This window comes from Scyliorhinus canicula, chromosome 20 (assembly GCF_902713615.1).
Source record: "Scyliorhinus canicula chromosome 20, sScyCan1.1, whole genome shotgun sequence".
Lineage (NCBI taxonomy): Eukaryota > Metazoa > Chordata > Chondrichthyes > Carcharhiniformes > Scyliorhinidae > Scyliorhinus > Scyliorhinus canicula.
In genome coordinates this window covers 53,351,263-53,367,390 of record NC_052165.1, presented here as the reverse complement: position 1 = coordinate 53,367,390, position 16,128 = coordinate 53,351,263, and the positions used below count along the sequence as shown (strand labels likewise).

General features: G+C 46.9%; 1 protein-coding gene across 4 annotated transcripts in view; it reads right to left on the bottom strand.

Moving 5' to 3' along the window:
• cacna2d4a (calcium channel, voltage-dependent, alpha 2/delta subunit 4a) overlaps positions 1 to 16,128 on the bottom strand; it is a 591,407-nt gene that overhangs the window by 321,151 nt on the left and 254,128 nt on the right. The gene's annotated exons all lie outside the window — the stretch shown is intronic.

Genomic DNA, 16,128 nt, shown 5'->3' with positions numbered 1-16,128 from the left:
TACTGATTTTGCAGACCCTGAAAATGGTCAATGAATGATTAATATTTATACTTCAAATGATTTCCTTTTTTCTATTTGCTCTGGGGATGACCTTTATATCCCATGCTTTATTTCATGCACGCAATTGATAAGGTCAGGGTTCTGCGAGACTGATTATTTCACAAATGCGCACAAGCAGGGCATGGTGGCACAGTGGTTAGCACTGCTCCTCACAGTGCCAGAGACCCAGTTTTGATTCCGGCCTTGGGTGACTGTGTGGAGTTTGCACTTTCTCCCAATAGCTGCATGGGTTTCCTCCGGGTGCTCTGGTTCCCTCCCACAGTCCAAAGATGTGCAGGTTAGGTGAATTGGCCAGGCTAAATTCTCCCTGTGTGTACCCGAACAGGCGCCGGAATGTGGCGACTAGGACTTTTCCCAGTAAGGTATTGCAGTGTTAATGTAAGCCTACTTGTGACAATAAAGACTTTTGAATTGTGGACATTCAATGATGCCCTGCACCCTCAGAAAGCCTACACTTCAACCACATGTTTAGACCACCTATTTCTCTCTGGCAAGAGAGAATTAAATATATTCAGCTGTTTAGGAATGTCTCAGTGGCCTCCCTTATGCAAGTGAATTGCAGACTTTTGTTTCCTACTGCACACTGAAGGAGTCAGACACATACAAACGTCCATACCCACAGTCAACTTCACAGCAACTGGCAGCATTGTCCCTATGCTTCTCTAAAGCTGCAGGAATGATTGTTGCAAGTGGCAGATTTCAATGAGAACCTTTTTAAGCAGAGATGTCTCACATATTCCTCATTAAGATTCAGCATTGGAGAATTGCTCCCTGAATATGCTGGGCTGATATGGACCCCTGTTGACAGCCTTTCTCACCATTTCCATTTGCTCTTCGTGAAGCTTGTCCTTCAATGTTGCCTCGGCTTTTTACCCTATCATGCTGTAGGCCACGAGGTATGCAAACTATTGCGCCTAAGTACTTTGTGCAGAATCCTTCAATTCAGGACAAAGTCCTTTAGCACATGCCACACTACTTATTGTAGACTTCAACAATTTGAAACAACTGTGGAAACCAGCAAACACTTCTACAATTGCAATAAGAGCCAGTAGAAGTCAATCAGCAACTAAACTGAAAGTAGTTGATGATCCCTTCAAATAGAGTTGGGCAGGTGATGATGGTGGGGAGGGGGTGGGGAGGGGGGGGGGGGGGGGGGGTGGGGGGGTTCTTCTCTGCTGTCGGACACATGTTCAGCTCTGCAAGGTTAAGAGAGGGCATTATTTGGAGCAGAGAGCTCCAACATTGAAGCACTGGTATCAAATCAGTATTTACATCATGTCTACTCTGCATTTTTCTGACAGATGTTACCTATGCACACATGGATGCCCTCACCAAAATGGCGTTACATACTGCCAGTTCCAGAAATCTGCATATGGGTCACGGACAGCATTGTGAGACAAAATTCCACTTGTCGTTCTGGAAAAATAGGCATGACTCATTTGAATTATGTGGCCAAATTTTTCAAACCAGTTCTGGTTACAGAATAGAACTCGTAGTTTTATATTTCATTATGACTCTGGTTTGAGTGTAAATTTATATAGAAAAGATGGGCAGCACCTCACGGAGATTCCACATTTCAAGTTTAATTACCAAAGAAGTATTCTGGTGATTTCAATATCTGGCTGCATTAATGGACATCTTATTCAATGAGCAATGTCTGGTAACTTTGTTTGACCTTGGTGCCGACCCTGAGCCATCACTGATGTTTAAATTCAGTACCAGTCAGAACACTGCTGCTCACTGCACTGGAATTTAATTATGAAACATAAAATCACTGTCAGTTTTGCATCACCATCCAAGCTTGAATAACATGCCTATCTATTGCTCACACATGGATAGAGCCTGCCAGCAGCATCAGTAGCAATTCAAAGTCAGATAAATTCAGCCAGCACAATGAGATTGTACACTTGTGCCCACTGCCTCCACACCACTCCAACACTCTGTCACATTTGCAGCACTGAAATTTATTGCTCTAACTCGGGCGTGACCGTTGGGAAAATGAATGGAGATGGTGCTGTTGATATCTGTGAACTATACCCCAGAATGAATTATGGGAGAAAAGGAAAAATGATTATTATTAATGCAGAGATTAGCTCTTGTTGAGAGTGACGGAGCAGTGCTGAGCTTTAAAGCATTAATTCTAGAGGCTGAGGAAGGAATAGATGTCAACTCCATTTAGCTGCTGATCGGAGCTGTGCTGATCACGGCACAATGAGTTGAGGCTGCAGGATGTACCTGCAGGGAAGAAAGAAAATTGATCAGAGCCATAGCTAGGTGATATGTTTTATTCATGGAAGTAGCTACAGGGGTGAGTCAGCCATTTCCCAATCTCTCAGAGACAGAAGTCTCAGAGGCCAACTGACCAAATATTTGGAATAACTCGATACAAAATTGAAAATGGCCATCAGATCCATGTTTGTAAATTTGCTGGGTCGTATGGAAATGATGATAAAGGACTAACAACTTAAAGGGTTTACTTGGAGTTATTGAGCAGCTCTTCCTTACTGAGTGTGTGGCAGTGCTGGGGATATGTCACTTCCTGTGTACAGGTCATCATAATACGCATGGGAACACCCAGCCGACAATGTTAATTTTTAATTATTCTACATTAGAATTCAAAAAATGCAGAGAATGTTTTTGCCTCTTTTGAAGGCGCTAACCGAGTACATGGTAAACACGCTGCCACAAGTATTGGTAGCCATTCAGGGCACTTTGCACACACATCCAGTCTTCATATGTGATCCTAGATCGTGATTTTCAGAAGATTATTGATTCATGGGGGACATTTCAGTCGAGCACTTCCCTTTTCTTACATTATGACAATACAACCATGTTTGCAGCAAAATAATAATCAGTAATATGAATCGAGGCCGGTTTTTCTACCATCCAATGGACCAACATATTGGAGTGATCTCAGCGCCTGTTCGGGTAAGCTGGTACGGGAATTGAACCCGCGCTGCTGGCCTTGTTCTGCATCACAAACCAGCTGTCTAGTTTTCCATTTCCCTACTTACACAATCAAGCTTCCTTTAGCACCTTATCCTGACTGCATCCCCTAGCCTTCATCGTCTCACTGTCCATCCCCTTTATAATCTTATTGTTAATTCCTATCTCTACCCTCTCGAACAAATAACCTAACAACCCTGTACAAAATCCCTTGGGCTGGATTCTCCGGTTCTGGGGCTATGTCCCTACGCTGGCGTGGGATTGGTGGCGTTTTACACCAGAAAACCTGTCCCTCCCTACCCACAGATCAGCCTACTCCTGGCCTGAGTACGCAGCCGCAATGCCGACGATTTTGGCATCGGCGACTGGAGAATCCAGTCCCCTGGGCAAAATTCTCCCCTACCCGGTGGGGCAGGGTGTCCCGCCGTAGCGGAGTGGCGCCAACCACTCTGCCGTCGGAGCTGGCCAAAAGGCCTTCGCCGGTCCACGCATGCGCCGGAGCGTCAGCAGCTGCTGACGTCACCACCGGCGCATGCGCGGTGGAGGGGGTCTCTTCCGCCTCCGACATGGTGGAGGCCGTGGTGGCGGCGGAAGTAAAAGAGTGCCCTATTGGCACTGGCCCGCCCGCCGATCGTGGGCCCTGATCGCGGACAGGCCACCATGGGGGCACTCCCCGGGGTCCGATCGCCCCGCGCCCCCCGCAGGAATCCGGGGTCCAATCGCCCCGCGCCCCCCGCAGGAACCCAGGGGCCCGCTCGCGCCGCCAATCCCGCCGGCACAGAGGTGGTTTAACCCACGTCGGCGGGAGAGGCCTGTCAGTGGCGGGACTTCGGCCCATTGTGGGCCGGAGAATCGCCGCGGGGGACATGCCGATCGGCGGGGCGTGATTCCCGTTCCCGACGATTCAGGTAGGCGGAGAATTCCAGCCACGGTGGGGGCGGGATTTACGCTGGCCCCGGGCGATTCCCCGACCCTGCGGGGGGTCGGAGAATTCCGCCCCTTATCTCTGGCTTCACTGGCACTCTTCTCATCCTTAATCCACCACCCATTTCCCCCTCACTCATCTCTCCGAGTAAAAAAAGGCCAGAAGGCCTGACCTGGAGCAGTTTCCTATTCTCCAGTCCAATTTTGCTGTCAAAGAAGATTTGGGTGCTTATAACATTCAACTTTTAAACAAGAGTATATTCAAATGAGAGTGAGGAAGAGTACTGCTTGCTTGCCTTTCTCTCCTGTCTCTTTTTCTCTCTCCCTCCGTTAAAAATAAATTAGAAATTGAAATCCGTCATGTTGACATGTTTCATTTCAAACTTTTCTCTCAAGAAAGCACAGGTGAGTAATCAATTGGTGCTTCTTTTTTTAAAAAAAAGTTACTGAAAGAAAACACACTTACTTACTTTTCTCATTGGCTCAACCTGAAGGAGTGAGGTGTTGAAGTGGTTATTAACTGTTTGTCTGTCTTTCTCTCTCTCTCTCTTCCCCTCTTGTTTAATAAAATGCTAGACTCAGTCCATGGTTGCCACGCCGGGTTTACGAAAATAAAACGGACACGTGTTCCACGCCGTCAGAAACTCGCCCATTGGGGGCGGGGCATCGGATAGGGTCACAGGTGACCTCCTGAGGCTGTCCTGACGGCGCGCAGTATGCTCTTCGATTACGCCGTTTTCGAGAGGGTGGAGCATTGCAAAAGCGGCGTCGCCCCCGATTTCGGCTCAAACGGGGAATCGCCAGCTGATCGCTGAATGCGATTTGGGTATCGGCGCCAGAGAATCCCGCCCTATGCATGGAATTCTCCTAATTTGAGGCTTTGTCCGGAGGAAGTGTCCGGTTTTACGGCGCAAAAGTTGGCGCCGCCTCCGCACCGATGCTCCGACCGGTGTGGGACGAACAGCCGCACCACGTGAAACGCATGGCCTTCCCGATATAAACACCTATAGAATTCCCAGGTCTGTGGACGTGCATGCCGAAGACCTGCAGTGGCTGCGCGTGGACACGACCTGACAGATAGTGCCCCCCTCTAGCTTCCTGACAGGGGTCTGTTTTCTGAGGGGGTGGGTAGGTCGTGGGCAGGGTTCCATTTAGGCAGGGGTTCCTATGTAGGGTGTTCTATTATAGGGGTCCCTGTGGGGGTCTGCCTATGTCAGAGGTTTCTGTGGGAGAGTCTCCCTATTACAGGGGACTCTGGGGGGGGGGGGGGGAATTCCTATTAGAGAGGTCTCTAGAAGGAAGTCTCCCTAATCCAGAGGTCCGGGGGGGGATGTGGCGGAAGGGTGTCTGGTAAAGGAGGGGTGGGAATGCAGTACATTCTGGGGGGTGGCCCTCAGTTGGGCTTGGATGGTCCCTATCAGTATGGCTCTGGTGTGGTTGGCCTCATGGTGGGCCAAGGGAATAACTGGGATTATCCCCTTGGCCCACCGCGTGGTCTGCATGCCAGGGCCAAGCTGGTAGAGACCACGAGTGATCCACGTCCATGTAATTGCCGGCCGCGGAGACCCAAGATCATGGAGGGCCGGAATATAGGGTGCTAGTTCCACTGACTGAATGCAAATGGGTCATTAAGACTCATTTGCATCATTTACCACACCTCCCACCCCCGCTGGCGCTGTCGTGGACCCTGATCCCGCTGCCAGCGGGAGGTCAGAGCATTGTAATCGGCCGGCACCCCGCGTGCATCCCGATATTTACCCGACTCCTGATTCTCCGTCTCACCGGGGAACGTGATCAGGCATCCTGGGATGCAGAATCCCACCCAATATTAATTTAACCTCAGTGAAGCTTTTTGTAATTTTCCTTCTTGTTTTTCAAATTATTTGAAGAAAGACTGTTGGGCAGAAGGTGCGTGGAGACGAAACTATACACATGGACCATAACAGCATGTGGGGAAGAGCAACGCCTAAAAGTTGGGAATGGGAACAGAAGATATAAGGGAAAAGGGAGTGACTGCTAGTATGATAGTTTATATGAAGCGGTTGCTGTAGAAACTTCTCTTAATTGCTGTTGTCTTCTGTACAGGGACTGTACCGAAGGTGGAGTTGAGGTAGATCAGCCACGATTGTAGTGAAACAGTCTCAAAATGCTGATTGGCAGCTCATGCTCCTATTTCTCCTGTTTTCCGGTACAAGTCCTCCTTGATTCAGGGCTAACACTCTATCCTCTGCGACAGCCCCACTCCAGAGAGTAATCTTGGCTGACACTTCAGTGCACAAACAGAGGACTGCAACACCAGCACCGACATTCAAATGAGACACTAAACCAAAGCCCTTCTTGCTTTTTTTAGTAGACATAAAAAATCCCATGGCACTTTTCAAAAAAGAACAATTGAATTCTCCTCAATTTCCAATTTCTCTGCACCTGAGCTCTGACTGTGACATTATATTCTACAGTCTCTCCTTCCTTCCCTATGCACGGTATGCATTGTCTGTATGGCATACAAGAAACAATACTTTTCACTGTATACTAATACATGCGACAATAATAAATCAAATCAAATCACATCCTACCAAACATTTACCCCTCAACCAACATCAATAAAAAGCAAAGTCTCTGGTCATTATCAAATTGTTGTTTTTGTTATCATGAATTTTTCTACCTTACAACAGTGATGACACTTTAAATATACTTCACTGTCAATGGAGCACTTTGAGATCATAACAGACAGCATCATATCCAAAATTCCTTTGGCCATGTAAGAAACATCAATTCAACAATCGTATTGCTGACACCCAAACCTTTAGAAACGTCGGTTGCAAACTGACCAACTTTAAAAACGGCTGCCCCGTAGCAATATTATGTCGAGAGTGGCCTTAACAAGCAGTGAGCGAGGCTGGGTTTTTCAACTCCTAGCATCAGAGAGAAAAAATATAGTGAGAGGGCAAAAGTGGTGTTTTACGTTGGCGTGAAAACTTGTCACAATCGCCCACTCCCGCTGGCAGTAGTGCGTCCATTTCCTGCCGTTCAACGTCATGAACCTCATTTAAATACATTTGTGTCTCATTATCAGGCCCATAAGCCCAAATCCTATTCCCCATCAAAAATCTATCCCTGGCAGTGTGCTGCCAGAATGGCATGAATCACGACTGGCTTCAAAAGGCATGCACATGGTGAGCACCTCTCTGAGGACAGATCAGAGGTGAGCGCAGCAGCCGCAGAGCTGCTCTGTGGATTAAGCAGACTGACTCAGGGGTGACCAGACTCTGGCTGGGGGGTGACCAGCCTTTGGCTCGCGGACAATCATGCTCTGACTTGTTGTGACCAGCCTTTTAAAAAATTTATTAATTCATGGAATGTGGTGGCGAGCTGCCTACTTGAACTACTGCAGTCCCTGAGATGTAGATACACCCACAGTGCTGTTTGGGAGGGCATTTCTGGAATTTGACCCAGCGACAGTAACAAGGCAGGATGGTGAGTGACTTGGTGAGGAACGGCCAGGTGGTGTTCACAGGTATCTGCTGTGCCTGTCCTCGTCAGTGGTGGATGGATTGAATGTTTGTGGAAGGGGTACCAGTCAAGTGGGTTGTTTGTCCTGGATGATGTCAAGCTTCTTGGGTGTATTTGGAGCTGCACTCATCCAGTCAAGTGGAGAGTATTCCGTCACACTCTAGCCATTGCCTTGTAGATGGTGGACAGGCTTTGGGAAGTAAAGAAGTGAGTTACCCACGCAGGATTCCTAACCTTTGGGGCCGGCACAGTGGCACAGTTAGCACTGCTGCCTATGCCGCTGAGGTCCCAGGTTCAATCCTGGCCCTGGATCACTGACCGTGTGGAATTTGCACATTCTGCGCATGTCTGCGTGGGTTTCACCCCCACAACCCAAAAATGTGCAGGTTCAGTGGATTGGCCATGCTAAATTGCTCCTTAGTTGGAAAAGAAAAGAATTGGGTACTCTAAATTTAAAAAGATTAAAAACAAATAATTAAAAAAAAGGATTCCTAACCTTTGATCTGCTCTGGTAGCCAGAATATTTATGTGGCTGGTCCAGTGCAGTGGCTGGTCAATGGTAACCCCCACAATGTTGATAGTGGAGATTCAGAGATGGCAACGTCATTAAATGTCAAGGGTTGATGGATAGATCCTCTCTTGTTGGAGATGAAAAAATGAAATGAAAATGAAAATCGCTTATTGTCATGAGTAGGCTTCAATGAAGTTACTGTGAAAAGCCCCTAGTCGCCACATTCCGGCGCCTGTCCGGGGAGACTGGTACGGGAATCGAACCGTGTTGCTGGCCTCCTTGGTCTGCTTTAAAAGACAGCGATTAGACCTGTGAGCTAAACCAGCCCCTGCCTGGCACTTGTATGGAGCAAATACTACTTGTCATCCCATGGATGGATATTTTCCAGGTCACACTTCATTTGGACATGGACTGCATCAAAATCTGAGGAGTCGTAAATGGTGCTCAACATTGTGCAGTCATCAGTGGACATCCCTACTTCTGGCCTTATGACAGAGGGAAGGTCACATTGATGAAAAGCTGAAGATGGTTCAGCCTAGGATACTACCCTGAGGAACTCCTGCAATGATGTCTTGGAACTGAAGTGTTTGACTATTAACCACCACAACCATCTTCCTTTGTGCTAGGTATGACTCCAAACTGTGGAGGATTTTCTCCCTTATTCCCATTTACTCCATTCATGCTATGGTTCCTTGATGCCATACTTGATCGAATGCTGCCTTGATGTCAAAGGCAGTCACGCTCACCTCACCTCTCGCATTCAGCTCTTTTGTCCATGTTTGAACCAAGGCTGTAATGAGGTCTGGAGATGACTGACCCTGACTGAATGCAAACTGAGCATCAGTGAGCAGGTTATTGCTGAGTAAGTGCCACTTGATAGCATTGCTGATGATCCCTTCCAACACTGTAAAGGGTTCTGGCAAATGCAAAGCAAGCCTCCATTTTGCATCCTTACTAGCATAGTGTGCCTAAAGTGGCCAGAAGTGTGATGCCCATAATTCTTGGCTACTCTGGATCCAAATATTTTGGCTTTACTCTCTGAACATTATTTTGACATCCTTGGTTTATAATTTTTCTGCTGTTTGGTTAACCCCCTTTTTGAACTTGGCCTCTGCGTGCATCTTTTGAGTTTTTGGTTAATCTTTTCCCACTTTGTACTTATTTTCATGAACGTACCTTCAAGTCTTGATAGAATTGTCGTCCAGCATCAGCAACATATTTTACATTAAGTAATTAAACAAAAATAATAATCAATTTACGTTTAATTGTATAACTCATTTTTATTCAGAAAAATACCTCTGTTGTGCTACAGAAGGTCGATGAGATTTTTCTAATAATAGAGAATGCCAGACAAAGAGCATGAGACCGTTAGGAGGAGTAGGAAATTCAGTGCTTCGAGCCCGCTCTGCTATTTAATACGATCATGGCAGATCTTCTCTTGGCCTCAACTCCACTTTCTTGCACATTCTCCTTCAACCTATTACTAATTTAAAATCTGCCTACTTGTTCTTTAAATTTACTCAAAGTCCCAGCATCCACCGCCCTCTGGGGTAATGAGTTCCACAGATTCATGACCCTTTGAGAGAAGTAATTCCTCCTCATCTCTGTTTTAAATCTACACACGCCTATCGTAAAACTAGGACCTCTCGTTCTAATTGCCCCACAAGAGGAAGCACCTGCTCTACCTAGACTAAAAACATTGAGAATCCCTGACCAAAGGGGACATTACACACAACTGCTTTTTTCCCACAGATCTGTGCCTTCTTGCTCTGAGGTTTTGTAAACTAAGCAAACTAGATGACAAGAAAAATAAATTAAAATTCAATAACAAAATGATGTGCAAATCTTATCTGAAGTCAGTGCTGAACAAACTGCCTGGAGCGTGCAAGTTTTAAGAGCAAAGAAAAATAAAATTGTCATTTGTCTGTCAGGATGTCAGCACAGTGTACAGACCACAAAGCAAATATTACAGACAAATGATTTCATTTTGTGACCCCGAAGCAGATATCAAACCTGTCAGAGATTCAATTTTGAATGTTTCCTTGGGCAGGTTGATAGAAATAGCAAAATTGTGATTGTTCAAAGGTTATTGTGGAATCTGAAGAATGGAGCTTGATCCTGTCTTGTGCCATAGAACGTATGACCAGTGAGCCATTGCAATTAATCAAATTGGCATTATGTCATTATTTCCTGAAGTGTGAAAAGCTGATACTTGTATATGTTTGTGCTGGTCATATCATTTCTCTTTAACGAAAAAGAAAATGCTGGAAAATCTCTGCAAGTCTGACAGCATCTGTAGGAAGAGAAAAGAGCTAGGGCGCGATTCTCCGCTCCCCTCGCTGGGTGGGAGAATCGCGGGAGGGCCGGGCGACTCACGACACTCCCCCCTGGCGCCCCCCGCGATTCTCCCACCCCCCGCTCGGAAGAATCGGCACTCGCCGTTTTTCACGGCGACCGGCGATTCTCCGGCCCGAATGGTCCGAGTGGCCTGCCGTTCACGACCGGTTCACGCCAGCGGCAACCACACCTGGTCACTGCCGTCGTGAACATGGGCGCCAAATGCTCGTTTGAAGCTTGTGGGGGGGGGGGGGGGGGGGGGGGGCGGAGAGGGGATTGAGCACCACGGCCGTGCTCGGGAGAAGACTGGCCCGCGATCGGTGCCCACCGATCGTCGGGCTGGCGTCTCTAAGCGACGCACTCTTTCCCCTCTGCCGCCCCGCAAGATCAAACCGCCACGTCTTGCGGGGCAGCGGAGGGGAAGACGGCAACCGCGCATGCGCGGGTTTGAGCTGTCAGCCGTCGTGACGTCAGCCGCGTATGCGCGGGTTGGAGCCGGCCAACCTGCGCATGTGCGGCTGACGTCACTTAGGCGCTGCCGTTGCGTCATTCTCGGCGCGCCGCCTTGACGCAAGCGTCAAGGCCTGGCGGCCGAGAGTTTCGGAGCACCGCTCCTAGCCCCCCGGGTGGTTCATGATGGCCTTCCCAATTTTACGCGGGAGCGGAGAATTCCGCCCCTAATGTTTCGAGTCCAGATAACTCTTTGTCAAAAGCTTTTGACAAAGCTTTCTCAGATTCCAGCATCCACAGTAATTTGCTCTTATCATTTCTCTTTAGTTTTAAGTCAAAATATCATTTTGGTTCCATTGTTAGTTAATGCGCGATTGATACCTGACGACTGTGGAGTTTGCACATTCTCCCCATGTCTGTGTGGATTTCCTTCGGGTGCTCCAGTTTCCTCCAACAGTCCAAAGATGTGCAGGTTAGGTGGATTGGCCATGATCAATGTGCGGGGTTTTGGGGATAGGGTGGGGGAGTGGGCCCAGGTAGAGTGCTCTTTCGGAGGAGGGTCAGTGCATACTCAATGGGCCAAAGAGCTTCCGTCTGCTCTGTAGGGATTCTGTGGATTCTATTCTACTTTTAAGAAATAATTATAGAAGAGACTAATGAATGTTAGAGAAACCCCCCCTCCCCCAATTATTTTATAGATTTTTATCTTATCAGACTAATGAGTGCCTTCCTGCACCCCAAGTGAATTTCCAGAGAAGTCTCAGGTTAAGAAATAAACTACAGAACAATTTTATGGCACCCCTATGTAATACTCCTTTCCTCAGGGAGGGCACTATTTCGCAAGCCCGGTCCGCCGGCTGCGTCCGCCATGTAGCATGGCAGGGTCGCTGCAGGCCACCGCCGTGCGGTCACAGGCCCGGTAATTCTCCAGTGCGGATCTGCAGCTAGAGCTGGGTGCTCAACACTGCCGTCTTGCTAGCCCCCAGCAAAACGGGGAATCGGTGGCCATTTTGCGCCAGTTTTTCTGGCATAAAACACCACCCTTCCCACGCTGGCATGGGGACATAGCCCCAGAATCGGAGAATCCAGCCCCATATTCTCCAAGCCCTTGTCATTTTCTGGGCCATTTAAGAGATTTCCCCCCAAAGTCCAGCAGAGGGCCACCCTCTGCCCACAATGCATATCCTACCAACCCCATCCCCACCAGATCCCTGCACCTCACCCATCCCTCCCCAGCACCAGAGAACCCCACCAGAGACTCCCACAAGAGACCCACCCTTAAGAGAGACCCCTGTCTGGAAGCCCCTGATAAGAGAGACCCCTGCCTGGAAGACCCCTCATAGATTGTAGGTTGGAGCAAAGCTTGAATCATAGCTTCCAGACCATGACAAACATGTCTTCCATTTCTTCAAATCTGATAGGAGCCATGAGAACAGTCATTCCACTGATCATTTGGGACATAGATTCAGTGCCCTATGTTGATGGCTGGAGACCGTTTGCCTGATATTGCTGACACCCAGGGAAACATGGTTTGCCAAATCCAGCGCCTACCCTTCAGAGCAACACATCAGTGGAAGATGGGAGGTGATCATATCATAACAGCTCCATATCAGGTGTCAGCTCCATAAAATAAAGGCTCCAGTTCCAAGGAACTTTTGTAAAGCCTAAGAAGCCATCCACCCATTATCCATCTCATTATCCAGGTTTGCATTAAGAAGCAGCACAGAAGTAGGTGATCTGTTGGTACCCAGGAAAAGCACACAGTATTAGGAAAGAGTAGGACTTAGGATTAACAGTTGTTGCATTAAAATAGACTCTGCACTGACATAGTTTGTTATTATTTATGTAGATGCTGACTTATTCACAGGTTATAAATACTGGTCGTCATTTCTAGACAAAGGAGCTGATTCATGTATGGAAGGTAGTAGATTGAGGAAATGTCTCTTTAGCCGTAAATGGGGAAGGAGGTCAGGATGTAGTGTCAAACATAGATAATTAGAGGAGAAAATTGCTAATTCTCTAATGCCTCTTGCTCCTTTTTCAACCTTAGTAACTCCTTTATCAGGTGATGCAGTTGTGTGGTAATGTTATTTTCTGTATTTGTGTTGATGTATGGGGATTTGGACTCACACAGAAGCCAGAATTAGAAGAACTCATCATAATTCTCAATAATCACCATCTCACCATTGAACTTACAGTCACAACACACAAAAAAGTATTAATATCTGAGACAACACAGTATTAAAATTGGCACAAGGTAACAGGTATCAGTTAGCAACAAAAATGTTTTCTTGATAACTGTCGCATATTTTGACACAAAAAAGCCATCATCTAAACACGACTCCCATGGACTGGTGAGGTCACAACTATATGTCCCATCATGTGTACACAAAGCTGGAAGACTTTAACCTGGCAATTAATACCCTTTTTGCTGCATCTCAGGTCTCAATCTCACATTTAAATTTAATAACTGATCCAGCATTGATGTCGACCCAGCATCAGTGACTGCTTGTGGAAGAGAATTCCAAAGTTTTACTGAATAAAAGAAAATTACTGTGGATGCTGGAATCTGAAACCAAAGAGAAAATGCTGGAAAATCTCAGCAGGTCTGGCAGCATTTGTAGTGAGAGAAAGAGCTAATGTTTCGAGTCCAATGACTCTTTGTCATAGCTAACAGACAGAGAAAGTGGGAAATATTTATACTGTGGAGTGAGAGTGAAAGATGAGTCATAGCCACAGAAACCCAGGGAAACCGGGTGCTAATGGCCACAGAAACCAAGGGGAAAGAGTGCTAATGGCAGCCCCCAGAGAGAACAAAAGATGTGAATGGCCAAACAGCAGAGAAATTGACATCAGAGGGTAAACTCTGACAGATGTAGATGTGGAGGGAAGGCGGAAGCAAAGGAGAGAAAGGGTAAGGAAAGGTGGATAAGATGGGGAGAGGGTTTAAATATATATTAAGAAAGACAAAACAGAAAGAAATGGTAAACAACATTTAAAATGAAATGGGATGAAAACAAATGGGTTGAGGTGGGGTAGAGCTAATCTTTTGAAGTTATTGAATTTGATGTTGAGACCAGAAGGCTGTAGCGGGCCTAACCGGAAGATGAAATGTTGTTCCTCCAGTTTGCATTGAGCTTCACTGGAACATTGCAGTAGGCCAGAGACAGACATGTGGACATGGGAGCAGTGTATTTTGTTAAAATGGCAAGCAACGGGAAGGTCAGGGTCCTGAATGCGCACAGACCGAAGATGCTCAGCAAAGCAATTATCCAGTCTGTGTTTGGTCTCTCCAATATAGAGGAGACCACATTGGGAACAGCGAATGCAATATACAAGATTAAAAGAGGAGCAAGTGAAACACTGCTTAACCTGGAATGAGTGTTTTGGGCCTGGAATGTTAAGCATGGAAGAGGTAAAGGGGCAAGTGTTGCACCTTCTGCGATTGCATGGGAAGGTGCCATGGGTGATGGGAGAGGTACTGGGTATGATGGAAGAGTGGACTAGATTATCTCGGAGGGAATGGTCTTTGTGGAATGCTGACAGAGGGAGTGAAGGGAAGATGTGTTTGGTGGCATCACGCTGGAGTTGGCGAAAATGGCGGAGGATTATGCTTGCATACGGAGGCTGGTGGGATGAAATGTGAGAACAAGGGGGGGGGACTCTATCTTTGTTCTGGGAGGGAGGGGAGGGGGCAAGGGTAGTGGTGCGGGAGATGGACCGCACACTGTTGAGGGCCCTGTCAACAACTGTAGGTGGGAAACCACGGTCGAGGAAGAAGGAACATATTTTCGAAGCACCATTTTGGAAAGTGGCATCATTGCAACAAATGCGACGGAGGCGAAGGAGTTGAGAGAAAGGGATGGAGTCCTTACAGGGTGTAGGGTGCAAAGAGCTGTAGTCCAGATAGCTGTGGGAGTCAGTGGGCCTGTAGTGAATATTAGTGGGTAGTCTATTGCTGGAAATGGAGACAAAATGGTCAAGGAAGAGAAGGGAAGTTTCGGAGATGCACCAGGTGAAAGTGATGGAGGGGTGGAAACTGGAGACCAAGTTGATGAATTTTTCCAGGTCCGGACGAGAGCATGAAGCGGCACCAAAATAGTCGTCAATGTATCGGTAAAGGAATTGTGAGAGGGGACCCGGGTAGGCCTGGAACAAGGATTGTTCCACATACATCATACAAAGGCAAGCGTGGTTAGGACACTCGGGTTCCCATTGCTACACCTTTGATTTGGAGAAAATGGAGAAAATCCAAAGTTTTACTGCCTCCTCCTGGAACACCTGGTTCTAATTTTTAGAGTAGGGTTCCTCGTCCTTGACTTCCCTAAACTAATTGACCATTTATATTGTTAAAATTCATGAATTACAACAGGGACTACACTTTCAAAGTATTTAATTGTCTTTAAAGCATTTTGGAATGTCCTCAGGTCATAAAAAGCACTATAAAAATGCAAGTTATTTTGGGATCTTAGTATAGGCAAAATGGTTGCACGTTTGTCGCTAACATCTCAAGTAATTGACAATATTTTGAGATGTGATAGCATAAATGCAAATCTTTCTCATCAGATAGAACTGTTCAGTATCGAATTACTCAAATAACACAATGCTTATTACAGTAGCATTCACCACATTTCCACCAGATATTGGCTTCTGAACTTGTGCAGCCTTAAGCCTTAAGAATTCAATACCTCATGACTTCAAGTTTTACTGGCTCCAAGTTAGCTGGGTATTCCTTTGCTGACCAGGTTTGAAACAGTTCTCTCCCTCACAGCCTCCCTCCCCCTTTGCAGCCCTTCCTTCCAGCTGCCCCACTTCCCCCTGCTTCTCTAACTTCGCTCCCTGGCCAACCTCACCAGCTTTGCTTCCTGTCTGGCTTTGCTTATTGCCTCACTCACTTATTGGCCTCACTTCCCGCTGTCCGGCTTCCCACCGAACCCCACCAGCCTCATTGACTGCCTGGCCTCACCTCCCTGCCACCACTCACCCCTTTTCTCTCTGACCTCTCTGTCTACAGATGCTGCCAGACCTGCTGTGTTTTACCAGAATTTTGTTTTCCAGCATTTTGATTTTAGAGAATTATTTTCTTCCCACCTTACTGTCAATGAGCTGTACTGTAAGTGCCACAATGATCATTTCCAAAATTGCCGAATATCAGTCCCCTTAGATTTGGAAAACTATTCCCTACAAAGTTGTAACTAAATGAACCATATATTGTGAGCCAGTTGAAGACTGCATTGACACTCATATGTCTTCCTCTGTATTGTACTGCTGCTGTTTGTCTTCTGCTCCCTTGGGTTAATGCTATTCCACCCACCTGAATCTGCAGCATTTATTCTTCTCCTTGCATTGTCCTTCACAGTTTCCAGTTTCAGCAACAGCAGCTGGCATGT